We start from the raw sequence: 27069 nt of genomic DNA, 5'->3' as shown, positions 1-27069 counted from the left end.
CCTGTTGCATTGCACGAAGGAGCTCTTGGCAGCTTTTTGCTGCCCTCTGAGATTGAGAAAGGCCGGTAGGGAGGAGAGAGCCGGCCTTATGGTTTCATTCATCATGCCCTGGGAGCCCAGCAGAGTACAAGTAGCCAAGGGAACATGTTACAGAACACTGGTTAGTTGCACTACAGGGGGGCCTTGACTCCCTTCTAACTTTAACAAGGCCAGATTCAAGAAGGTGTTGTTATTTATTATCCCTGTTTTCCAGATGAGAAAGATAAGACTAAAGGACAGAACTTATACATCGTCCATAAATGATGAAACCCAATTTGGACTCAAGTCAGAGTCCAGCATGGGCTGCCCCACTAATGATGGTCAGTGTGCGTGAAAAGTGCCCAAATAGGCTGGTGGGATGAATGAATGATTGCAGGACCTGATGAACAAGACCTTGGACTCCCACTCCTAAGTCTTTGGTTGTTGTGTGGCCATCTTACCAGCTCAGCAGCTTCTCTTCCCTTCAACCCTAATTGAAGAAAAAGCAAAGGTTTCAGTTCAAAATACTTACAGCAAGATCACTTTTTTTTTTTTTAATTAAGTAAACTCTACCCCCAAGGTGGGACTCAAATACACCACAGGAGATCAAGAGTTGCAAGCTCTACTGACTGACCCAGCCAAGTGCCCCAAGATCACTTTACTTTTTAATAGTTTCCCATTTACCTTGGCTAAAATGGTGTTATCGATAATGGCTTTGGTTGCCAGAGGGGAGGCGAGTGGATGAAATAAGTGAAGGGGATTAAGAGTACACTTGCCAGGGGGCGCCTGGGTGGCGCAGTCGGTTAAGCGTCCGACTTCAGCCAGGTCACGATCTCGCGGTCCGTGAGTTCGAGCCCCGCGTCAGGCTCTGGGCTGATGGCTCGGAGCCTGGAGCCTGTTTCCGATTCTGTGTCTCCCTCTCTCTCTGCCCCTCCCCCGTTCATGCTCTGTCTCTCTCTGTCCCAAAAATAAATAAAAAATGTTGAAAAAAAAAAACAAAAAAAAAAAGAGTACACTTGCCAGGCACCTGGGTGACTCAGTCGGTTAAGCCTCCAACTTCAGCTCGGGTCATGATCTCACAGTCAGTGAGTTCGAGCCCGGTGTCGGACTCTGTGCTGACAGCTCGGAGCCTGGAGCTCGCTTCAGATTCTGGATCTCCCTCTCTCTCTCTCTCTCTCTCTCTCTGCCCCTCTCCCGCTTGTGCTCTGTCTCTCTCAAAAATAAAATATTAAAAAAAATATATGTACTTAACCATGATGAGCGCTGAGTAATGTATGGAATTGTTGAATCATTATATACACCTGAAACTAATACAATACCAGTGTTAATTATACTTGAATAAAAAATGATTTTTAATGTCAGTTATGCAATATGAAAAATGTTGGAAAACTGGTGTAGACCAATGTGACTATAGTTGACAATACTATTCTGTCAAGTATACTGTGTTCTTGAAATTTGCTGAGAGAGCAAATCTTGGGTGCTTTTAACTTAGGAAAAAAAGAAAAATGGTTAAGATGTGAGGTGATGGGAGGGGTTACCTGGGTGGCTCCATCAGTTAAGCATCCGACTCTTGGTGTCAGCTCGTCATGATCTCACGGTTCATGGGTTCGAGCCCCTTGTCAGGCTCAGCAGCTGGCATCTCAGAGCCTGCTTGAGATTCTCTCTCTCTCTTCTCTCTCAGCCCCTCCCCCGCTTACACTGTCTCTGTCTCTCTTGACTTAAACAAAAAGATGTGAGGTGATGGACATGTTGATTGGCTTGGTTGTAAATGTTTCATAATGTAGATGTATACCAAATCTCAGTTGTACACCTTCTGTACAATTTTTTGATTGTCACTCATACCTCAGTAAAGCAGGAGAGAAATGACCTTTAAAGAAAGCCTTGGGGCTGAGCTGGGTGGCTCAGTTAAGTGTCCGACTCTTGATTTCCACTCAGGTCGTGATCTCCCTTCATGAGTTCAAGCCCCTGTCAGTGCAGAGCTTGCTTGGGATTCTCTCTCCTCTCTCCTCTCTCTCCTTCTCTCTCCTCTCTCTGCCCCTCTCCTCTCTGTGCTCTCTTTCTCTCTGTCTCAAAATAAATAAGTATACTTCAAAACAAAAAGAAAACCTTACTATATTCATTTTTTTATAAGTCAAATGTGTAAGAATAGCAAAATGTTGACCATGTTTAATTGATGGGTGATGGGAGTTTATTATACTATCTCCTTGATATTTCATGTATGTTTGATAATTTCCATTATAAAAAGGAAGACATTTAGGTCTCAATATTATAAGAAAACTATAATTATTCAATTATTCCCTTTCTGTGTTAGCTCTTTCTCAGATAATGCAATCTATAAACCTAAATAATCAGCCCTCCCCTGATTATAGTTCTTGAAACTCCCTACATTTTCCAGCCTAAATGCTCAGCCAGCAGGTCTGAGTCAAGATGAAGGCCATGCTCTCTAAAGTTAGAAGTCAAGTGACTTCCCTTGTCACTCTGCCCCAGGCCACTCTCCAGCCCTACAACTCCCAGAATCATAGTTAGCTGGTTACAAACTGCCAAAAACACTCTGTCCCTTCAGCTTCTGCTGAGTCCTTTTTTTTTTTAAACTAAGATCTTTTGAAACCTCTTACCGTTATTTCCTGTACATGAACTAATATGGTATTTAGAAGGATTATGAGAACCAGTGTTAAATTATAGGGAGAAGACTAGATTTGGAACCAGGGGACCAGGCGTACAGACTTTTCACTTATTACCTAAACTTCCTGACCCTTCTTTTCCCCAGGTCTAAAATGGGAATCAATATGCCCCCCTCTTCCTGCTTCCTACAGAGTTATTGTGAGCCTCACAACTCATAACTGTACTTTGTAAAACCTAAGGCAACATATAAATAAAAGGGTTTTTTTTTTTCATTCATTTAACAAATGCTTAGTGAATGCCTTTTAAGTATATGACCACGAGGCCAGGCACAGAGCATGCAAAGCTCTACCTGCACATGTTTACTGATTTTTTTTTAATATTTTTTAATGTTTATATATTTTTGAGAGAGAGACAGAAGTGTAAGCAGGGGAGGGGCAGAGAGAGCGGGAGACACAGAATCTGAAGCAGGCTCCAGGCTTTGAGGTGTCAGCACAGAGCCCAACGTGGGGCTTGAACCCATGAACCACCAGATCATGACTGAGCCACCCAGGCATCCCACATGTTCACTGATCTTAAATAAATAGTTCAGTACTGTAACTACATAGGCAGTAAGTGTCAGACAGGCTGTGGAGCAATCAAATTGCTGGCAGGGACGTAACATGGTACAGCCACAAAATTACCACCTTACCCAGGAAGTCCACTCCTGGTATCTGTTGGTTTGGAGCCATCCCAAGAGCTCCCCTGGTGTAACCTGAAACTGTCCCCTGTACTTGGAGGGCAGGGAGAGAACGAAGACAGAGGCAGCCCATTCCAGTTGGTAGGTGGCAGTGTTCATAAACAAAGTGAACTTTTATACAGCTTGTCTTGAGTGGCAGCAAGAAAAATGGATCCCCACAGCCACCAGTCAAATCTTAAATCTGTGAAGAGGCCTTAACTAGGTTCAGACACATATAACACGCAGATTCTCTCAATACCACATCACTATCTCAAGGCTGTGTCCTTGGGGCAGCCTCTGGGAGTGGGAGCCCACATTCCAAGGACAAGGAAGGGGGTGAGGAGACTCCAATGGCTGGGGTGCAGCTCATGGGTCAACTGATGGTCATGTCTTTTCAACGACATACCCCAGCACTGTCTACCTAAGATAAATGAAAACATGTCTGCACAATAAAAACTTAGACACAGGGGCACCTGCTGGCTCAGTCGGTAGAGCATACAATTCTTGATCTCAGGGTTGTAAGTTCAAGTCCAACACTGGGTATAGAGATTACATAAAACTAAAAATCTTAAAAGTAAAAATAAATAAAAACTTAGACACAAATGTCAGGGGCACCTGAGTGACTCAGTCGGTTAAGCGTCCAACTTCAGCCCAGGTCATGATCTTGCAGTTTGTAGTTGGAGCCCCACATTGGGCTCTCTGCTATCAGCACAGGGCCTGCTTCGGGTCCTCTTCCCCTTCTCTCTCTGCCCCTCCCCTGCTCATTCTCTCTCTCTCTCTCTCAAAAATAAATAAATAAACTTAAAAAAAAAATTGTCATAGCAGCACTACTCATAAAAGCCAAAAGGTGTGTGTTGGGGTTGGGGGGAGTGAGAACCAAGTGTCCATCAACTCACCCACTGGTGAATGGATAAATAGAATGTGGTCTTACATCCAATGAAATATTATCTGGCATTTTATTAAAAGGAATGACATTGACATTTGCTGTAACAGGCATGAACACTGAAAATATGCTGCGTGAATTAAGTCAGTCATTGACTGGTGAGGAGCAAAGAGCAAACATCTAGGGAGACATTCAATCCTTTTATACCTGATTTATTCCCAAACCTCAGAGACATGATGCATATTGTGCCTTTACAAGCTATAAATTACTCGATGGTCTTCAGGATCCCTCTCAAATATTCAAAGCATCAAGTGTTAACTCTGCAGTAGGTATAAGAGCTAATAATGCAGTACTAAGCTGGCTCAGCTAAGACAGTGCTATTCTTCAAACATTTTTCTCCCAAGACATATGGAACAAATGGCATTCACAATTTAAACGTACTCCAATGGATTGAGCACAAATGCTCCATCAGTACACCTTCTAGTAAGTCTTCACCTCCATATCCTTCGGGGTGGGCACCGACTCAAATGTAGCAGCCAATCATAATATGCCACGGCCATGGCCAGAGGGGCAGGCCCAGAAACAGGCTCATGGCCCAAGCCAGCCAACTGGCTTTCTTTCTTGAGAATTTATTTTTGCTGGAGCTACAAAGGGAAAACCTCCCTTTCCTTTCTGATCAGGGAGTTGTAAAGATATGACCCATAACTGCTGGTGGCCATGTCTCCCATGTATGCGGAGAGGCCTGAAAGAATAAAGCAGGTACCCAATGGAAAGTCATGCAATCAACAACTAGTAAACACCTACTGTACCAAGAACGGTTCCAGGAAGGAAGGATACATAAGAACCAGATGAGTAATACAAGAGAGAGTCTTGGTGGTAACAGATCTCTGCGGATCCTGAAGCTAAGAGGATCCCTACTTAGATTGTGTGACGTTCCATAGCAGGACCTAGGACTCTCCAGTTCATATCCTCTGTGCCCATCTCCAGGTCTACAGCAGCTTACTGCGTACTTGCAACTCCCTGCTTAAGGGTCTTTTTCTGGCTATGGAAGGACATTGGGCCCATATGCAAGGCAAGCCAAAAGCCTGTAATCAACCCTCAACCAGTGATGGGGAGCTGTAGATGAATGCCCAATCTCCTTGTCGGCTACAATAATTGTCTCCCAGTGCTCCCCGGCAGGATGGAGCCCAGCTGCCTAAGCAGTAACTTGCAAGCTAATACACCCTTTGTTTCTTCCTTCCTTTCTCTGTCTCACTTCTCCACTCCCTGCAAATGTTGTCCTGGGATCACCTCCAAAATAAACTACATCCACTCAAATCCTCATCTCGGTGTACTACTATGAGAACCCAAATGAAGACAAATGGGAAGCAAATATCCTTCCCATTACTGAAAATTATATTCATCATCTTGCACCCCCAAAATCCTAACAAGTACTATAAACTCTGGGTTGTTCAAAGGAGCGACACTATTCACATGAAGATTTTGAAAACTTAAAATGCGTGTGGTCCAAATTGAGATATGAAGACTTAAAATGCATGTGGTCCAAATTGAGATATGCTATAAGGGTAAAAAACACACACTGGATTTCAAACATAATACAAAAATATATGTTAATGTCTCAGTGACTTTTTACATTGATTACATATTGTAGTGGTAGTATTTTGGACACACTGGTTTAAAAATATCTTGCTAATATTGATTTCAACTTCACATGTTCCTTTTTAAAGTGACTACTAAAAAACATAAAATTACAGCTGTGGCTTCAACTGTATATTTCTCTTTTTTTTTTTAATGTTTATTTATTTTTTTGAGACAGAGAGAGACAGAGCATGAACAGGGGAGGGTCAGAGAGAGGGAGACACAGAATCTGAAACAGGCTTCAGGTTCTGAGCTGTCAGCACAGAGCGGGACGCGGGGCCCGAACCCACAGACCGCGAGATCATGACCTGAGCCAAAGTCCGACGCTTAACCGACCGAGCCACCCAGGCGCCCCTGTATATTTCTTTAAATACATTCTTTTTTTTTCCTTGAATGTCTATTTAGTTTTGAGAGAGAATGAGAGAGCACGAGTAGAGGAGAGGCAGAGAGAGGAGACACAGGATCTGAAGCAGGCTCCAGGCTCCAAGCTATCATCTGTCCACTGTCCACTATCAGCACAGAGCTCAAAGCAGGGCTCGAAACCGCAAACCGTGAGATCATGACCTGAGCTGAAGTCAGACACTTAACAGACTGGGCCACCCAGGTGCCCCCTCAGTGTATATTTCTGTGAACAGCATTGCTGTAATCAATGGATAGGCTCGAACACCACTGATTTCTTTCCCACTCAAGAAAGCAAGCAAATAAGATTCGTGTTACTATACAAGTGACCTTGAACATGCTCTAGTTCATAAAAAGAGGTCATCCTTAGGTTTCAGAACTTCCTTAATAGTAATGAAGTACTTGTGTCACTTCCCATTGGATCTTAGTCATTTCTACGTTATGATGCTATCGTAAAGAGTTAAACAGTTAAAACATTCACAAAGCCTGGTTCAATATATTTTACCTGGTCTTCCTTTAAGATGTGATAATAATATTGAAAGTTCAAGTTATTTTGCTTTCAGTCGTTTGGAAAACCAATCCATTATTGAGATTCGTTGTCCAGAAACTGCTAAAAGTTGATCAAGATGTCTTCAGAAAAAGATACACCTAAAAAGATGAAATCCCTACTTCCAGCCTTGCAATCTAGAAAAAGAATGGGTAAAAAGTAACTTATACCAAAATTATAAAAATAATAAATATAAATATGTAAATACATCTGTTCTCACCTATCAAACTAGCAAAGGTTTTTTATTTTTCAAATTAGCAAAGATTTTTTTTTTAAAAAACAATGTACCCCATGTTAACGAAGGCAAAACATAAGAGGCACTGTATGTAGTATACTATTGGCAAAAGGTAAATTAGAATAGCCTTTTTATTTTCTTTATTTTTTTTATTTTTAAAAAATTAAAAAAAATTTAATGTTTATTTTTGAGAGAGAGAGAGAGAGCATGCAAAGCTGAGGAGGGCAGAGAGAAAGGGAGACAGAGGATCAGAAGCAGGCTCTGTGCTAACAATGCAGGGTTTGAATTCATGAACTGTGAGATCACTACCTGAGCTGAAATCTGATGCTTAACCAGCTAAGCCACCCAGGCACCCCTAAAATGGCCTTTTTAGAAAACATTTGGCAATACTTACATTTGAGATACATTTGAGATCCTTAAAAATATTCATCCTCTTGATTCAGTAATTCTACTTATAGGAATTCCATCTATAGGATTATTAAGGGAAAAAGTACTGGGGCACCTGAGTAACTCAGTTGGTTAAGCATGTGACTCTTGATTTTGGCTCAGGTCATCATTCCAGGATTGTGGGATTGAATCCCACTTTGGGCTTTTCACTGAATGTGAGCCTGCTTAAGATTCTCTCTCTCTCTCTCTCTCTCTCTCTCTCTCTCTCTCTCTCAAATATAAATAAATGAACAAACAAATAAATGGAAAGTACAGATGATAATTTATGTACAGATTTCTTTATGTATAAATATGTTTATCAGAGCATAGGATTTAGAAACAGCTAAAAGCCCAGCAAAGGCAGAATGTTTAAGTAAATTATGACTCACTTTTAAACAAGTACTTTTTGAACACCTACCATACATCAGATTCCCTTCAAAATGCTGAGGGTCAATAGTGGGAAATAGACAGTAAACTATAAAAGACAGTAAGTAAGTAAATTAGCGAACAAGATAATTTCAGGTTTGGTGAGGACAATGTAGGAAAATAGGATGTGAAAGGGAGTGCTTAAAGGTGCTGGCCAGCTGATTTAAGTTACCTAGTGAGGAATGTTACTCAGAAGATAGGCTTGAACTGAAACAAGGAGCCAGCCTGTGTAAATCTGGGAGCAAAACACCAAAAATTCCAAAATTAAAAATCCATGGCATTATATAGTATAACTCAGGGGGAGAGTGTAGCTTAAAAAAAAAAAAAAATGAGAAAGAGAACTCCTCCCAGGTCTGTAAGAGAGAGAAGGACTCACAGTCAACCATTTCCCCAAGAGTGAGGAGGCAGACAGGTGAATCCTGGAACCCCAGGACCCCTGGCCTGGAGGGACCAGCTGAACTGTAGCTGACGAATTGCTGGAGGCTCAGTGTGAACAAGTCTGAAAGTTAAAAAGTCCGGGGGAACCCAGTCACGGAGGGATGCCCACAATATCGTGATTTACTTCCCAGAGCTTTATCAGGTTCCCACAGTTGGTATCAGAGAGGCTTCCTGCAGGGGGGAGGGAAAAGGAACCATTTTGAAATATGCCAGAACACTCAAACCTTAACAAGGCCTGGCCTATAAAAGAAACAAAGATCAGAGTTACGTCCAACTTCTCCTCAGAAACCACACAAGAGAGTGGAGTGAAAATTTTAAGTGCAGAGGGAAACAACAACAACAACAACCTAGAATTCTATACCCTGTAAAATGATCTTTTGGGAGTGAAGAAAAAATACAGAAAAACAAAAATTTTGTTTTTCTCAGAAAAACAAATCTTTTGGGAGTGAAGAAAAAATACAGAAAAACAAAAATTTTGTTTTTCTCAAAAAAACAAAAATCGGGGGATTATTTTGCCAGTAGACCTGACTTGCAAAAAAATGTTAAAAGAAGTTCTTTAGAGAGAAGGAAAATAATGTAGGTCAGAGATTCAGATCTATGTAAAGAAACAGCATGGAAGGAGTAAAGGAAGGGACAATCATGCAAGGGGAACCAATAAAATGGTATTGAGAGCTTGGAATCATGACCAGAATGGAAGCAGAACTTTCAAAAGGCCTATTTTTTTTTTTTTTAGATTTTATTTTTAAGCAATTTTTATGTTAAAGTAATCTCTGCACCCAACGTTGGGTTTAAACTCACAACCCTAAGAACAAGAGTCACACACTTTTCAGGGCACCTGGGTGGCTCAGTCGGTTGGGCATCCCACTTCGGCTCAGGTCATGATCTCACAGCCAGTTAGTTAGAGCCCCACATCAGGCTCTGTACTGACAGCTCAGAGCCTGGAGTCTGCTTCGGATTCTGTGTCTCCCCCTGTCTCTGCCCCTCCCCTGCTCTCTCTCTCTCTCTCTCTCAAAAATGAATAAACATTAAAAAAAAAAAAAAAAAAGAGTCGATACTTTTCTAACTGAGCCGGCCAGGCACCCACAAAAGGTGTATCTTAGGAGCAGGGATAAAAGCAACAGAGACGTGGTGAGGGACTATAGCAGAGAGGGTTATACTCTACCTGTTTCTCATCCTTTACTTCTCTTTTGTGGTAAACACATGCTATCACCTCATCTGTGGACTCAGGACCAGCCAGCTATTTGACTTGTATATTGATTCATTTTCATTGCACTAATGGCTAATACCTTTTATTGACTCAACTGTAGATTCTTTCTGGATTCCTAACATGTGACCATTTGACTGTGCCTGAGCCCTGGTGACTAAGGTGGATTTTTGGGTTTTTGTTTTTTTGTTTTTTTACTTCCTGCAGTGGGTTTCACCAGATTCTTCCTGGTAATGGGTATTTTACCACTGCCCACAGTCTACAAGAAGGAGGAAACAAGATAAGACAGTAGTTTTGGATAAGAAACAAGTGAAAAAGGGCAGCTGGCCTTCAGCCCAGAGCTCTGCTAAGAAAGCTGATATGTCACCTCTTCAAATGAGCTGGTCTGTAAAGACACATTTAACCCCATGTCATGTATCTATGCAAAGTTCAGAGTCACACGATGTGCTTCAGCTTGTTAGTACCCAGTAAGTGATACCACTCTCTCTAAACTGAGACCAAATTCTGGACCAGAAGTTTCACCAACTGGGGTGTCTGTGTGTAATTTTTCATTTTTCAACAGCCAGACTACTTAAGTCTTTACTTGTCAATCAAAACAGACAGGCAGGCTCTTTCTGGCACACATCTGTGTGTCCTATGGAACCTCAACCTTTACTCTGCTACCCTAACACCATCACTTTTCTTATTTCAAATTCAGACTTTCATCCAGCAACTGAATATCAAGGTCGCCATCCATCTCTGCCTACCAACTTGTTTCATTTCTGTAAAACAACCAGTTATGCACTATAAATAAAGCACTTGTTTACAGATCCATTTGAGTGCTTTATTATATTTTCCTGAATTGTTTTAAATAAATAAATAAATAAATAAATAAATAAATAAATAAAAAGAAAATTAATATGCAAACATCAACTCGCAATAATGCAATTAAGGCAAAGATGGAGAGAGCATGAAGTGGACCAGGGGAGGTGCTTCTTCAGTTTGGTGTGGATACATATTGGAAAGAAACTGGTTGAGCAATTCTGAAGGATAAGAATTTCTTTTTTTAATTTGTGTAATACTTACAGCAGCTTTATTCATAACTGCCCAAACTTGGAAGCAACCAAGATGTCCTTCAATAAGTGAATGGAGGGGCGCCTGGGTGGCTCAGTCGGTTGAGCGTCCGACTTCGGCTCAGGTCATGATCTCATGGTCCGTGAGTTCGAGCCCCGTGTCAGGCTCTGTGCTGACAGCTCAGAGCCTGGAGCCTGTTTCAGATTCTGTGTCTCCCTCTCCCTCTGCCCCTCCCCTGTTCATGCTCTGTCTCTCTCTGTCTCAAAAATAAATAATAAAAAATGTTAAAAAAAAAAAAATAAGCGAATGGATAAATCAACTGTGATACATCCAGACAATGGAATATTATTTAGCACTAAAAAGAAATGAGCTACCAAGCTATGAAACGACATGGAGGAAACTTTAATGCATGTTACTAAGTTAAAGAAGCCAATTTGCAAAGGCTACATAGTATATGAGTCTACCTACATGACATTCTCAAAAAGGCTAACTATGGAAGTAGTTAAAAAATCGGTGGTGAGCAGAGGGTGGGGGGGATGGGTGGGAGGAGGGGTGAATAGGTGGAGCACAGTGAAAATGCTCTGTATGACACCATAACGATAGAGACCTCATTACAGAATTGTCCAAACCCATAGAATTGACAACACCAAGAATGAACCCTCTTATAAACTGTAGACTTTGCCTGACCATACTGCCTCAGTGTAGGTTAATCAATTGTAACAAATGGACCCACTCTACTTCAGGATGTTGGGGGCGGGAAACTATGTATGTGCAGGCAGCAGGGGGCGTACAGGAAATCTCTGTACCTTCCGCTCAAAAAAAGAAAAGAAAAAGTCTATGAAATACTGATAAAATACTGGTGAAGATTATATATCTAAAAGGTGAAGGGTAATAATAGAGGAAATGGAGAGGTTTTTTTTTTTATAATTTATAGATTAATATTCCACATTAATAAAGTATCCCAATGATCCCTTAGAGAAATTCACAGACTTATACATCATCTGATAGAGATACAGCTTTCCTTGACTCAATCAAGAAAATTGGGTGGCTGAATTGGTTAAGTGTCTGATGATTGATTTCAGCTCAGGTCATGATCTCACAGTTCGTGAGACTGAGCCCTGCATTGGGCTCTGTGCTACCAGTACCGAGTCTGCTTGGGATTCTCTCTCAATCTCTCTCTCTCTCTCTCTGCCCCTCCCCCATGCTCTCTCTCTCAAAATAAATAAATAAACTTAAAAAAAAAAAAAAAGAAAATTAGAAAGCCAGACATAGCCTTTATCCTGTCAATTTTTAAAAAATAATTTATGAAGGCACCTGGGTGGCTCAGTCGGTTAAGCGTCGGACTTCAGCTCAGGTCACAATCTTGCGGTCCAAGAGTTCAAGCCCTGCATCAGGCTCTGGGCTGATGGCTCAGAGCCTGGAGCCTGCTTCCGATTCTGTGTCTCCCTCTCTCTCTGCCCCTCCCCCGTTCATGCTCTCTCTCTGTCTCAAAAATAAATAAACATTAAAAAAAATTAAAAAATAATGATTTATGAAATACTACCGAAGTTATCATTATAATCTCCTTCCCAACCCTTGGCGATTTAAATCAGTGGGTCTGTTTTCTCTTCATTAATTTTTTTTTCTGTTTGTTAAATATGGCTTCAGTTAAACTAAGAGAAATAGAATTTGAAGAAACATTTGTGAAATGAATTTGCACTGCATATTATTAATGTTCAGTCATTATTTTGGATATTCAGATACATTGTAGGACATTCAGGGATTTAAAAAAAGCTGGAGTTGTATGGAAACCAATTTGACAATACATTTCATATATTTAAAAAAAAAAGCTGGAGTACTTTCAATACATAAAGAAATTTTGGAATTCTTTTTTGTTTTCTAACAAGAGACTTCCCCTCATCCCCTCTGGTTATTCTACTTTCAATTGCGCTCTGGGGGGGGGCGACCCACTTCAGCTCAGGTCATGATCTCATGGTTCCTGAGTTCAGCCCCGTGTTGGGCTCTGTGCAGACAGCTCAGAGCCTGGAGCCTGCTTTGGATTCTGTGTCTCCCTAGCTCTCTGATCTCCCCCACTCGCACTCTGTCTCTCTCTCAAAAATAAACATTAAGTTTTTCTTTTTTTTTTCTTTTTTTTTTTTAATTTTTTTTTCAACGTTTTTTATTTATTTTTGGGACAGAGAGAGACAGAGCATGAATGGGGGAGGGGCAGAGAGAGAGGGAGACACAGAATCGGAAACAGGCTCCAGGCTCCGAGCCATCAGCCCAGAGCCTGACGCGGGGCTCGAACTCATGGACCGCGAGATGGTGACCTGGCTGAAGTCGGACGCTTAACCGACTGCGCCACCCAGGCGCCCCAAACATTAAGTTTTTCAATTGCACTCTGGGGGAAGCTGTTTGTATGAAAGCAGCAAACTGCATCTAACTGAAATGCATGTTTCATGCCCTCACAGGGTTTCCAATCTGTGTCTGTGATTCCCATTCTTGGAGTCACATCTTTGGGTTAAGGCTTTTATTATAAGGTGGATGACAGAAATGAAGTCCATCAGGTTTCAATATTAAAACAAAATAATGTTAATTTTGAAGGGCACTTTTCTAAACTGTATTGCTAATGCTCTTCTACCCTTAAGGTATGCAAAACGGAATGACAACTGTTATTATTTGGTCTCATTACCAGCATATATTATTATGCCATTTGATACAGTACTCTTAAGGCGTAATGAAACACAGGGATAGGGGTTTATGGATTTCCTTACATATACTTAATAATGGCCATTTAACTCTTTAAAGTTTCATGTCTGTTTTTCTTTTTTTTTTTTTTTTTTTTTTTTTTTTTAAATTTTTTTTTTCAACGTTTTTTATTTATTTTTGGGACAGAGAGAGAGACAGAGCATGAACGGGGGAGGGGCAGAGAGAGAGGGAGACACAGAGTCGGAAACAGGCTCCAGGCTCCGAGCCATCAGCCCAGAGCCTGACGCGGGGCTCGAACTCACGGACCGCGAGATCGTGACCTGGCTGAAGTCGGACGCTTAACCGACTGCGCCACCCAGGCGCCCCTCATGTCTGTTTTTCTTATATTTTTATTCCTTCTCCTGTTTCTAATAATATTTCACTTTTCACTGTTTTTAAGGTACAGTTTAATAGGCTTGAAGTAAGGATCTGAGGATCTCTCCTAGGAATAATTATTAGTTTGGGCATATAATTTTGGCAACTTAGGTGCCTCTTGTCTTCAGTTGTCCTCTGTGAGATGAAATTGCCTGAAGAATGACAGCTGGAAGGGGAGCCTGGGTGGCTCAGTCGGTTGAGCGTCTGACTTTGGCTCAAGTCATGATCTCATGGTTTGTGGGTTGGAGCCCCACGTCAGGCTCTGTGCTGACAGCTCTGTGTTTACAGCTCGGAGCCTGGAGCCTGCTTCGGATTCTGTGTCTCCCTCCCTCTCTGCCCCTCCCCCACTCATGCTCTGTCTCTCTTCAAAAATAAACATAAAAGAAAAAAAGGAATGACAGCTGGAGAAGTGAATGTTATCATGTGCTTTGGTTTACAAATGGCTTACGTGTTCCTAAACAATTTGTAAAAGTTTCCTCTTATTTTTTTTAATGTTTGTTTGTTTATGTATTTTGAGAGAGCTAGAGCAGAGAGAGCACACATGCAAGCAGGGGAGGGAGAGAGAGAGAGAGGGAGAGAGAAAATCTCAAGCAGGCTCCATGCTGACAGCATGCACGGAGCCTGACATGGGGCTTGATCCCACACACTGTGAGATCATGACCTGGGCCCAAATCAAGAGTTGGACGCTTAACCAACTGAGTCACCCAGGCACCCCTCTTTCCTCTTTAAATATAAAATATTTCAAGAATACTAAAAATAATCCCCAAAATGTTACTTTAAAAATGTACACATATCCCAAGATTATATGAAATGTTGACATCTGGGGGCTCCTGGGTGGCTCAGTCGGTTAAGCATCTGACTTCAGCTCAGGTCATGATCTCACGGGTTTGTGGGTTCGAGCCCCATGCCAGGCTCTGTGCTGACAGCTCAGAACCTTGAGCCTGCTTTGGATTCTGTTGTCTCCCTCGCTCTCTGCCCCTCCCCCACTCACACTCTGTCTCTCTCCCTCTCAAAAATAAAATAAAAACACAAAAAGAAAACTATTTTAATGTTGACATTTGCTAGATTTACTTAAGAATGTTTGTTAACGATGGGGCGCCTGGGTGGCTCAGTCGGCTAAGTGTCCGACTTCAGCTCAGGTCACGATCTCACAGCCAGTGAGTTCGAGCCCCGCGTAGGGCTCTGTGCTGACAGCTCAGAGCCTGGAGCCTGTTTCGGATTCTGTGTCTCCCTCTCTCTCTGACCCACCCCGTTCATGCTCTATCTCTCTCTGTCTCAAAAATAAAAATAAAAAAATAAAAAAACGTTAAAAAAAAAGAATGTTTGTTAACGAAATAAGATGAGAACAACCCCAAATATTAACAAAGCGAGAGAAGCCGAAGACCAAGCCCTGAGGCTCTCCAACATTTCCAGGTAGAGAACCCACCCAAGGAGACAGATGGGGGCAAAAATGTAGTCACAGACATAAAGGGAGTGTTTCTAGAAGAAAAGGCTGGATCCCATGCTTCTGAAAGGCTAGTAAATTGAAGACAGAAGAGTAATGATGAGATTTGGCAAGATGGGGGTTTTGGGTAAATTAAAGCAGTATTTCAAAGAGAGGGAGATAGAAACCCTATAAAAAATGTACTGAAGAAGGAAAGGCATGAGAAGGTGTGGAGACAATGATTATCCAGAACTCCTTTGAGAAATTTTACCCTTAGGAGGAACAGAAAAGAAATAATTACAGGAGTGTAATCCCTGAGAAGGCATTCATCCACCATCTAGACTATTCTACAGCCGGTCTTTAATACCATGGTGTGGTGGATGCTGCCGGCACCTGCCCTTCAGCCCTGGGCCTGACTTCCTGCAGCTCTGCCGGAGGGCTTTCTCCATCACCACCGTCTGCTCTGCCCAAGTACAAGGCAGGCATGGGATTCAAGTCTCCCTCTGCTCTCTTCCCCAGAAGACTTCAATCAATAGGCCGATAGGAGCTGGTGTGCGATGTTAACCTTAAAAATAAAACTGCCAGTTATTTCCCCAGGGGGGAAAAAAGAGTTTATTTGGGAATAGCAGAGAGTTGCAACCCGGGACAAGCAAGTTACAGCAAAACCGCAGGCAAGTCCCCCAAACAAAGGAGAAAAAGTTTAGAGAAAAAAACGGGAAGTTGGGAGGGGCTGTTAGACGGGAAAAGTCCATTAAGGTAAACTGGGAGTTAGAAGTACAGTGGCTTCTCATTGGCTGATCTGTGACAGTTTCTCATTGGCTGGCCTGTTGCCAAGGGAAGAGGAAAACCTTTCTTCCTCCTGAAGGGGTAGTAAAATTGTATCCAGTGCAAGGTGGGTCTCATCTCGTGGGGTCGGCTATGAACAAGGAGTGATAGGGCATGCGCACTCCCCCTGCCTGTCCTCCCAACTCCATTTCTAAACAAAATTTCCTTTTATTAATGTTCACATTTCCCTCTTTTAATCAAGATCTTTCTTTGAAAGCCTCTCTAATCAGTAGTCACTTTCTTTATATTTAGTGGTTTTGTCCCTCAGTGCCAGGAAGGACCTTTCCTGGTTTTCCTGTCCTATGTCAAAGTCCATAGCTGTTGGAAACCACTTAAGGGCACATTTGAATAACAAGGAAGGGTTGGAGGGAGGGACTCTCAGGCACTTCCCATCTAAAGTCTAGATCTTCTCAAGGTCATAAGAGTTTGAGATCATCTCTAAGTGTTGAGCCAGCATCCCCTTATAGGGTACATTTTTTTTTAAAGTTTGATGACAAAATACAAAACTTAAGTAATTATACGTAAAAACAGAAGAAGTAGCATAATTCCAAATTGTATGACGGATGGTTCCAAAACAAGACTCTAGGGCTGAAAGTAGCTAACTGAAATATTTATTCTGACAGGGGAGAAAAATTCTCCTTCTGAAGGCAAACCATAGTCATGTATGCCTCCTGGAAGTCTCTGCTTAAAGCAGTCATGAAAGCATAATAGTGAATACTGCAAGACAACACTGAAGGAAGAACACAAGTCCATCTGGGGAGAAGCAGTCCAGGTATAAATGGGAAGCAACAGCTGATGAACTTTTTGCAAAAAAGCAGAACATCTTAAAATGTCAAAGACATCTTAAAACAGTATTGTTATCTCAAAATAACTGTTTGGAACTAAAAATGTTATTGATAATACAGCCTGTAGTGTTGCAAATTCAGAGACCATGAATTTGGATAAGAATCCAAAGTGAGTTAACAGTTCGAATGAAAGAAGACTTTTGTGAATTCTGGACCTTCTAACCCTTCAGAAAAAGCAAGTGAAAAATTAATTTGTCCCAGGATCACGAGGAGGCTATTTCTTAAAGGCCACAATCAGAAGGTTTCCCCCTTTCACAAGGGCTTGGGAAATGCCGACAGAGGCACTGTCTTCCCACAAGAGAGAGAGAGAAAGAAGCAACAGTGAGAAAAAAAGTATACAGGCCTGGTCTGGACATCTTGGGGAAGTGGTCTTGTCAGATGTCACTGGCTTCAATTCTGGTAAATCTTTATCTTCAGGATAAACTACTGGTCTACTGACAAAACGATCGTCAATATTGGTGGGGAAATATCGGTGGAAGATTTTGCCACAACGAGGATGGCACCTGTTCCAATAGGAACAAATAATCAGTGTCTCTGGACTTGGCTATAGAGCCATCAAAAATGGAACAAATAGGGGCACTTGGCTGGCTCAGTCAGTAGAGTATGTGATTCTTGATTTAAGAGTTGTGTTTGAGGGGCGCCTGGGTGGCTCAGTCGGTTAAGCGGCTGACTTCGGCTTAGGTCATGATCTCACAGCTTGTGAGATCAAACCCTGCATTGGGCTCTGCACTGACAGTGTGGAGCCTGCTTGGGATTCTGTCTCTCCACCCCTCCCTCACTTGTGCACACACACACACACTTTCTCTCTCTCTCTCTCAAAATAAATAAACTTTAAAGTAAAATATCTTTTAAAGATAGAATAAAAGATGTCAAAGGACCATTTAATTTACCTAGTTGGCTATTTTGATGATTATGATCGAATTTTAGCATTATTCCCCCTTTGGGGAAAAGAAAATTCCAGCATGATTCTTTTCTAAGAAATCTTAGCCCAGTAAATGAATAGAGGCAGAGGAACTACAAGGATAAGGGTGTATAACTCTCAAAGGGCCAGACAAAAGGGAACGGGTTCAGACAGAAATCCGTTGAGGTTTGAGACCCCCGCTATGTGAACTGATTCAGTAACTCCAAGGCAGGGGCTGCTTTATAGCAGTAGGGTTGGGCACGGAGTGTGGCTCGAGAGTCATTCCCAATCCGGAGTAGTTTCTTGGGGCCAGTTAGAGGGGAGGATTGGGAAGAGGCCCTGAAGCTCCTCAGAGCCCAGATACTGGGCATTAGAAACACACTGGACTCAGTGGAAAACTGAAGGTGCCTAGAGTACTTACATTTGTAATCATCTTTTTACCATTGCCCTGGCTCTTTCCAGTGACAGCAGGCACTAGATGGGTTTTTGTTGTTGTTTCATTTGGATGTGAGGGAGCTGGTTTGCCAAATTAACTAAATGTTTAGTGAATAGTTTCCCATTCCAACCTGGTCCTTTTAACTAAAGGAGAAAGATCTGGGTTGAGTCCATTAATAAACAGAGTTAAATGCTGCCTGGTGGGTTCAACCTCTAAAGGAAGACCTGAACTTTCTTAAGAGACAACTTGGAGTCGATTTTCAGTCATGAATGTGTTCATCAGGGTTTTGTGTGTCAGCCTGAATTTTGTTCTAATCAACAGGCTTCGGAAAAGCTACTGTAATTGCTCAGTGGAGATTTCCAGCAAGCATTCTAGCATCCTGCCAAAAGTTAGGAGTCTGTTTCTCTAAATAAATCCCTTTCAGGTTGTTCCCACTGGGCTAGTTTCATCCAATATTTGGTCTGGCCCTCACCAACAAGCATGTGGACTAATTAACATGAATCTTAAGAAGCCAGTTGCTAAATTTAAACAACTATGCTAAAGTCTTCAGCAAATTTATGGGATTCCTCAGTTACTTTAGAAAACTCTCTAACTCAAAAACCAAGAACAAACTGAGGGCTGATGGGGGGTGGGAGGGAGGGGAGGGTGGGTGAAGGGTATTGAAGAGGGCATCTTTTGGGATGAGCACTGGGTGTTGTATGGAAACCAATTTGACAATAAATTTCACATATTAAAAAAAAAAACAACTCTCTAACTATGGATCTTAACTTGGCCTTAGTCCAGGGAACATAACAAATTTGGGGTTTCTTTAGATCCTCAGGAGAGTTAACTTCAAAGAGGCAGTTTTAGTAGGTAAAGGAGAGGGGGGTGGGAGAGGTACAAAGGAAAAGGGGAAGTTCGGCAGAGACAACAGAGGAAAATGACACAGAGGCAGGCATGACCACAAAGTGGTTGCAGACAAAGAAGATAGGGGAGTGGGGGAAAGAGGCCTAGAAACCACTTTGACTCCTTTCAATTGTTTGTCTAAGTTAACTTAGCAAGAGCATTTTGCAGGGAGACAAACTTAGAATATTTGAAAATATTTGGAAGCCTCAAGGAACCATTTAAAATAGGCATCCCAGGGGTGCCTGGGTGGCTCAGCTGGTTAAGCATCGGACTTCGACTCAGGTCCGGGTCTCAGGGTTCGTGAGTTCCAGCCGTTGGGCTCTGTGTGGACAGCTGCTTCAAATTCTGTGTCTCCTTTTCTCTCTGCCCCTCCCCCACTCATGCTCTGTCTCTCTCATAAATAAATAAACATTAAAAAAAAATTTTTTTAATAGGCATCTCAGTTTTTCCCCCCTAGAAGCTGCATCTTTCCAATTTAATTTTGAGTAAAACAAGTTTGGGAGAGCAAAAGCTCCCCATAATGGCCACAGAAGTTCTAAATTATTTTTGGTTAAGTCAGTCTATTTAGTTATAAATGTGTATGTGAAGCCACATAGTTTTTAAACATCAAACCAGACGCCAGAGTGAGGGTGTGGAGGGAGGTGGGCTCAAAATATTTTGATGACTGGGATCCCATTTCTTGGAGGTTTTTCTCTAGATCAAAGAGAAAAATTCCTAAACAGCACGATTTCGACAGGAACAGCCTGGTTCCAGAAGGAATCAGACCAAAGTCCTGCATCGATCCAGGAGGAACCGTCCAGTTCCAAACAAGAGTAGGACAGAAGGCTAGCACTGTTCCAACAGGCAGAGGTTGATCCTAAAAAAAAGAGTTGGACCAAAGGCCAACGCAGTTCAAACTGGCACAATTCCAACAGGAACAATCCAATGGCAAAAAGGAGTCCGACTGAAGGCCAAATCAGTCCTCTCCGAGAGAACAAGCCTTAAAACAGATCTCACATAAAGTTTGGACGGCTCTAATACAAAGAATGGAGCTCGAAATCCAGGCGAGGACATACCCTCCAACTCCGGGGTTGGCGAAAGAGCGTGAACCCAACTAGATCTGTGGGGGGGCGCCACCTATTTGGCTCACCTCCGAAGTTGCTGGGGGTCTTCTCTGGATCCCACCTCTCATCACCAAGTAATGTTAACCTTAAAAAGAAAACTTCCAATTATTTTACCAGCAAAAAAATGGGTTCCTTCAGGAAGAGCAGAAAATTACCACCAGGTTCAAGCATACTAGAAAGCAAGACCCCAGAACACAGGAGAGGAAAGCTCTCCTACAGAGGAAAGGGGGTGGGGGAGAGTTGGGAGGAGTTGTTGCAAACCGAAAGTCTATTGGAGTGAACTGGGAGAAGTATAGAAGCTTCTCATTGGCTGAGTTGTGACAGTTTCTCATTGGCTGGGCTGTTGCTGGGGGAGGAGGAAAGTCTTTCCTCCTCTTGTTGGGGCAATAAAATAGTACCAGTGCAAGGTGGGTCTCTTCTGTTGGGTCTGCCACTGGCAAGGAGTAGTGGGGCACGCACGCTCCCCCGGCCTTCCAACTCCACCCTAAATGAAGTTCCCTTGCATTAATTTTCACAACAAATACCCCCAATGCCCAGGTTTGTGTCCCACACTGTCTCCTAAAGTTCCCCAGCAGGATTATACGCCAGTAGCCCATACCGGAAATGTGCTTGATATCGCGTCTTCATTCCCTTTCCTGTGTCACTTGGCACTCAATTACCATTGCTTCCTGGGCTCACCTCCCAAAAAACTTCTTTACATTCAGATTCCTGTCTTAGAGTTTGTTTTAGGGACCCAAACTAAGACAACAGAAAATAATCATACAATGACATGAAACCAGTGTACCAATTATGTACAAGAATGCATGAAACTAAGAAACATCAGAAGAAAATATTACATAATGATAACAGTAATTATTTCTATATTGTGGAATTACGGGTGATTAAAAACTAAAACAAATCTTTTTACCCGCAAGAAAAAAACATTTTTTAAATGTTTTATTTATTTTTTGAGAGAGAGAGAGAAGAGAGAGCGGGGAAGGGGCAGAGAGAGAGGCGGACAGAGGATCAAAGCAGGCTCTGCGCTGACAGGCTGACAGCAGGGAGCCAGATGTGGGGCTTGAACTCACAAACCCTGAGATCACGACCTGAGCCAAACTCTGATACTTAACCAACTGAGCCACCCAGGTGCCCCAAGGGAAAATTTTTTTTTTTTAATTTTTAAAAAAGTTTATTTCTTTTGAGAGAGACAGAAACAGTGTGAGTGGGGGAGGGGCGGGGGGGTGGGGGGATCCCCAGCAGGCTCTGCGCTGGTGTTAACAGAAGGGTGGGAGAGAGGCTGGTCCTGGTCTCACGGAGTCGAAGAATGAATCTTGCTGACGACAGAAAGTGAGCAAAGCGATCAAGTTTATTGAGGGAAAGGATAAATCTTTCAAGAGTGAGAGGGGTCCCCACTGGGTAGCCGCTGAGGATTTCTGTCCCTGACTTTTTATTGAGACCTCATCAGAAAGTTCGTGAGGCTTCACACATGACACCTAGCTCGGGCAGGTCCAGAACACATTTATCATCTCCTCTTCTTCCCCAAACTCTGCTGCCGCTGAGGATTCCTCAGCCCCCTACTTGGAGCTGCAGCTGCCTCCCTGAAGGCCCCTTATATTTCCCTGCCTGACGTTACCCCTTTCCCTGCTCACTGGCAGCGCAGAGCCCGATGTGGGGCTTGAACTCACGAAACCTTGAGATTGTGAGACCTGAGCCGAAACTGAGTGTTGGACACTTAACCAAATGGGCCATCCGGGTGCCCCCGCCAAGAAAAAAAAAATTATTTAAGAAGTGCTGTTAGGGGCGCCCGGGTGGCTCAGTCGGTTAGGCGTCCGACTTCAGCTCAGGTCACGATCTCGCGGTCCCTGAGTTCAAGCCCCGCGTCGGGCTCTGGGCTGATGGCTCAGAGCCTGGAGCCTGTTTCGGATTCTGTGTCTCCCTCTCTCTCTCTCTGCCCCTCCCCCATTCATGCTCTGTCTCTCTCTGTCTCAAAAAGAAATAAACGTTAAAAAAAAAAAAAAAAAAAAAAGAAGTGCTGTTAGTATCATCTACAGATTAGCAGAGGTTTCGCGAATTTTGGAAGTCAGCCTTCAAAGAGCAAAACCTGGTTAGTAAATAAAACCGTCACCACGTCAGCTTTCTCAGCAACTAGTAGCAGATATACCAATATCCACATGAAAAACACACTAAAAATCCAAGCTTCCAAGAAATTTAGAATCATGTAGAATTATGCTTCAGACCAAATGTTACATCATATAAGACAATTGCTTGGCAAAGCATGATATTTTTCATTCACGAATGAAACAACAGCTACCGTTCATTGACTGTGCAACCGTACTACCCTTTTATCATCTCACTAAGTCCTCGCAAGACTACTGTGAGGTCTCATTATTCTTTCTTTACAGATAATAAAGTTCAGACGAGTTGAAAGAACGGTGAAGTCAAGTCTCCACAATGGAGGGGAAAAAACTAAGATTTGAACCCAAATATCAACCCCCCATAGCCCATCGGCTGCCTCCCTCTCCATCCTCACTGATTATTTTGGAGTCAGAAACAGAAAGTTAAGGAATGGTCGGAATGGTCGCTGTGTCAACGTGTCTGACGTGCTTGCTGAAATTCGGAACCACAAAGCTGGACGCATCTGAAGACGGGCTGTAGAAGCGACAGTTGCCTCGGGCAGGTTGAAACGGGGTCAGCAGAAACGTGCTGGGTTGAACGGTTGGAATGCTGTGCTCTCCAAAGCTCAGAGCACAGACTTAACGATGAGAACGGCAGAAAAAGCAACTTGTTCAGCAAGGCATGGTTTTTCAAAAATTGCCCAGGCCAAGAACACACAACTTGAAAGTCTATTTGAACCTCCAGGGCTAAAAATGGCACACGTTGCACAATTACCTAGAGTCGAATAAGCTACTTCGGTCACACAGAGCAACAGCTTTTATTTACCTATCAGCAGTATTTGCTGAATACATACACTCACTACTCTATTCACATGTAAAAAGTAAACTAATCTTCAGGAGATAAGGGAAAAAGAATCCTGTTGGTTCGATTTTCTGCCCTTCAAAAAAACAAAAACAAAAACAAAAAACTAATACATGGGTATCAACACAAGAAGGAAACAAGTAACTTCGGTTTTTTTTCCCCATCTACGAAACCCATCTGAATATAAGTCAATATTTATAGGAAGAAAGTAAGTGCACTTGAAAGTGTTATTTTTGGAACGAATAACAAAGTGTGGAAACAGACAATGGAATACTAATCAGCCTTAAAAAGGAAGAAAATTCCGACGCACGCAACAACATGGATGAGACTTGAAGACTGTAATATTGTGATTTATAATTAGAAATTGATAATGTGGGGGGCGCCCGAATGGCTCCGTGGGTTAAGCATCCGACTTCGGCTCAGGTCATGATCTCACGGTTGGTGAGTTCGAGCCCCATGTCGGGACTCTCTGTCTCTCTGTGCCCCTCACTCACTTGCGCTCTCTCTCTCAAAAAAAAAAAAAAAGAAAAAAGAAAAGTAAAAGTACTATATATTTGGCCTTCATGCTTTTCCTGGCATAGAGCTCCTAAAACCCTTAGGAGCACGAAGAGTGGTAAGATGTCTTTAATTACCAGCCCTTTTCCAGTTGTTTTCCTAACAAGCCCCCTTCAACCACACCTGAGGTATACTAATGAGCTGACTTTTGTAAAGATGGGGCTGGTTGTCAAGGAAACCGAAGGGTGATTAGAGGGTTGGTACTTTCAGCCCCACCCCCCACCTGGGGGAGGAGAGGGGCTGGAGACGGAGGTCACTCACCCTGGCCAATGCCGTGATCAATCATGCCTGTGAAACGCAGCCCCCATAAAAAGCCCTGACGAAGGGGTTCGGGGAGCCTCGGGCTTGGCGAACCTGGGGAGGGGCTGAGAGCGGAGCCCCTGGTTTGCGCGTGGCTGTTCCACACCCCTTCCCCCATCCCGGGCTCTAGGCATCTCTTCTACCTGGCCTTCCTGAGCTTGTACCCTTTCATGATGAACGTCTAGCTAATAAACCGCCTTCCTGAGCTCTGCCAGCCCCTCTAGAAGATTACCGAACCCGAGGAGGGGGTTATGGGAACCCCATTCACAGCCAGTTGGTCAGAAGCACGGATGACAACCTCCCCTTGCAGCGGATTGGCTTCTGAGGTGGGGGAGGGGCCGGCAGACCTGTGGGGCTGAGCCTCGACCTGTGGGGTCTGACGCTAACTCCAGGTAGACGGTGTTAGAATTGGGTGACATTATGGGACGCCGGGTAGGTGTCTCGAGAACCAGAAAACCGGGCGGTGTGGGAACCCACACACTGGTGTCCAGAAACATTGAGAGTCATAGGAAGACAAACGCTGTGATTCCAGTCCTGTGAGGTACCTAGAGTGGTCACATTCACAGAGACAGAAATGACATTGGCCGTTGCCAAGGGTGGGGGGCCGTGGGGAGCAGAAGCGGTGGGGGACGGGGAGTTACTGTCTAATGGGAAGATGAAAAAGTTCTGGAGAGGGATGGTTGCTGCTGTTGTGCCATGTAAATGTGCTTAATGCACAGAGCAGTACACTTAAAAGTGGGAAAAAGGGTTTGGGGCACCTGGGTGGCTCAGTCGGTTAAGCGCCTGACTCTTGGTTTTGACTCATGATCTCAGGACTTTATGGGTTCGAGCCCCACGCTGGACTCTGCACTGATGGCATAGAGCCTGCTTGGGACTCTCTCTCTCTCTCTCTCTCTCTCTCCCCCTCTGTCCCTGCCCCCTCCCCCACTTGCGCTGTCTCTGTCTCACTCAAAATAAATAAATAAACTTAAAAAAAAAGTCATTTAAAAAAATGGTTAAAAGTCTAAACTTTATGTTACATGTATTTTATCACATTTGGGAGAAAAAAAAAATCCTTTTCTTCCACCCTGCTAAGTTCTCTAGCTGGGCCTTGAAAATTCACCTGAGGAGCGCCTGGGTGGTTCAGTGGATAGTGTCTAACTCTTGATTTCAGCTCAGGTCACAATCTCACGGTTCGTGAGTTCAAGCCCCACATCAAACCCGCTTGGGATCCTTGGTCTCCCTCTCTCTGCCCCTCCCGTCTGACACACACAGACTCTCTCACTCTTTCTCTCTCAAAAATAATAAATAATAATAATAAAAAAAAGAAAATTCAACTGATACAGATTAACAAGAGAGAAACAGTTTATCCATACATGCACCGTGGGAAAATTCAGTGATAGGTAACTCAGAGAGGTCATTAGAACTTGGGATATATATAGCATCTTAACAAAGAAAAATAAGTTTGTAGAGAAATGACAAGGCAAAAGAAAGGGGGGTTAGGTTTTCAGGGGTGGCCCACTGTGGGGACGTAAATATAGGTGGGAAACTAATGGAAGACGAGGTTCTTTCCTAAGGTTTGTTTGTAGACCCATCTCGACGCCCACTTTCTGTCTTCCTCATGGACTTAACCCTTCCCAGGATGGGGGATTTGTGACAGTCCTCATTTCTCAAAAGTTTCTGCTTTTAGTCACACAAGGGAAGCTCCTAGAAGGCTCCTCCTCACATCTGTTAATTCTCATTTGCCTTCGGCTCAAAATAATCCTTATGCCAGAGTGGCATATTTCCACCATGATTTTTTTTTTAAAGTGTTATTTCTGGAAGCAAGAAGCAAAAAGGAATGCCTTCACCTTTTTTTTTTTTCTTTAAGTAATCCCTACACCCAACGTGGGACTTAGACTTACAACCCTGAGATTAAGAGTCACATGCTCTACTGACTCAGCCAGCCAGGCGCCCCTTCATCTGTTTCTTAGAATCACAATGTCAAGGTTGCTTTACATGCTCTCAATGTGTCATATTTAATGGAGCAGTGGGGGTGTTTCTCTGTGACTTGGGGTATAAGGTGCCCCAGTCATCCCCAGAGTGCTCTCAGGGGACAGATCCAGGCTCTCCCCTGCCTGGGCCCCCTCCCTTTCGGGCACCAGGATCCTCAGGAAAGTCCAAGTTTGAGGTCATTGGAAACAGGGCCCATTTCTGCTCAGCTCACCCTTCCAGCTTAGGCTGGCCCAGCGGTTCTCCGGCTGCTGAAGGGAAGCTGGTGCTGGTTAGCCTATCTACAAAGTGGAAAGTTACAGAGATTTTTGGCTCTAGGGAGTAAGTGTCACCAAGTATCTTAAAACAGATTCTGCCCTGTGAATGATGGAGGCCTGATCCCCTGCTTCTGGGGCTACATTCCAGGCTGGTGCAGCCATTGTACAGAGATTCTGAATGAAGACTTTCCTCCAAGTCAAGTTGGCTTTACACCCAAATAGGCCTGGGCCCATAGCACAGCATAAAATCACAGGCGTCAACTATCTTGCCTCACAAACCTGACCATTTTACCTACTACTGGCCAGCCACCGAAGGGCTAGATCTGGAATGTTCTCGAGTCTGTGCCTCAGTCCAGACCCCACCTTTTTCCTACCTCCACAGCAGAGACTTGAAGCCACTCAAAACAGAAAAAGTCTTGTTAAACCTTATTCCCTGAGTCACGCATTGGTCTACACCTTATGTAACAATTTCTGTGATTCTAAGCTGAGCAATCAAGGTCGCATAAATCATTACAGGACTATGGGGCACCTGGGTGGCTCAGCCGGTTGAGTGTCTGACTTCGGCCCAGGTCATGATCCCGTGCTTTGTGGGTTTGAGTCCCATGTCGGGCTCTGTGCTGATAGCTCACAGTCTAGAGCCTGCTTCAGATTCTGTGTCTCCCTCTCTGTGCCCCTCCCCCACTCTGTCTCTCTATCTCCCCAAAATAAATAAATTTAAAAAAAAAAATCATTACAGGACTCAAAGACCTATTTGCTATACAATTTTATAATTAAGAGACACTAGTGACCTGACTTTTCCATGAAAAGGAGGTAATTTCAAGGTAAACAGTCTTACTCCCAGAACAATGGAGCCTACTCATATATCTAAGTAGTAGCTTTGCCCTGTGGGTCCAAGCCTCCATCTGAA

At 43.2% G+C, this 27069-nt stretch overlaps 1 long non-coding RNA gene across 1 annotated transcript; it reads right to left on the bottom strand.

Moving 5' to 3' along the window:
- Positions 1 to 214: 214 nt before the first annotated feature.
- LOC131483569 (uncharacterized) lies at positions 215 to 24093 on the bottom strand. Its single transcript, XR_009247773.1, has 4 exons — positions 23896 to 24093; positions 20151 to 20209; positions 6781 to 6959; positions 215 to 508 (listed from the first exon to the last, which is right to left on the bottom strand). It is a non-coding gene; the product is annotated as an uncharacterized LOC131483569 (long non-coding RNA).
- Between the last annotated feature and the right edge of the window lie 2976 nt (positions 24094 to 27069).

This window comes from Neofelis nebulosa, chromosome 1 (assembly GCF_028018385.1).
Source record: "Neofelis nebulosa isolate mNeoNeb1 chromosome 1, mNeoNeb1.pri, whole genome shotgun sequence".
Taxonomy (NCBI): domain Eukaryota; kingdom Metazoa; phylum Chordata; class Mammalia; order Carnivora; family Felidae; genus Neofelis; species Neofelis nebulosa.
This window is presented reverse-complemented; position numbering and strand designations above follow the sequence as displayed.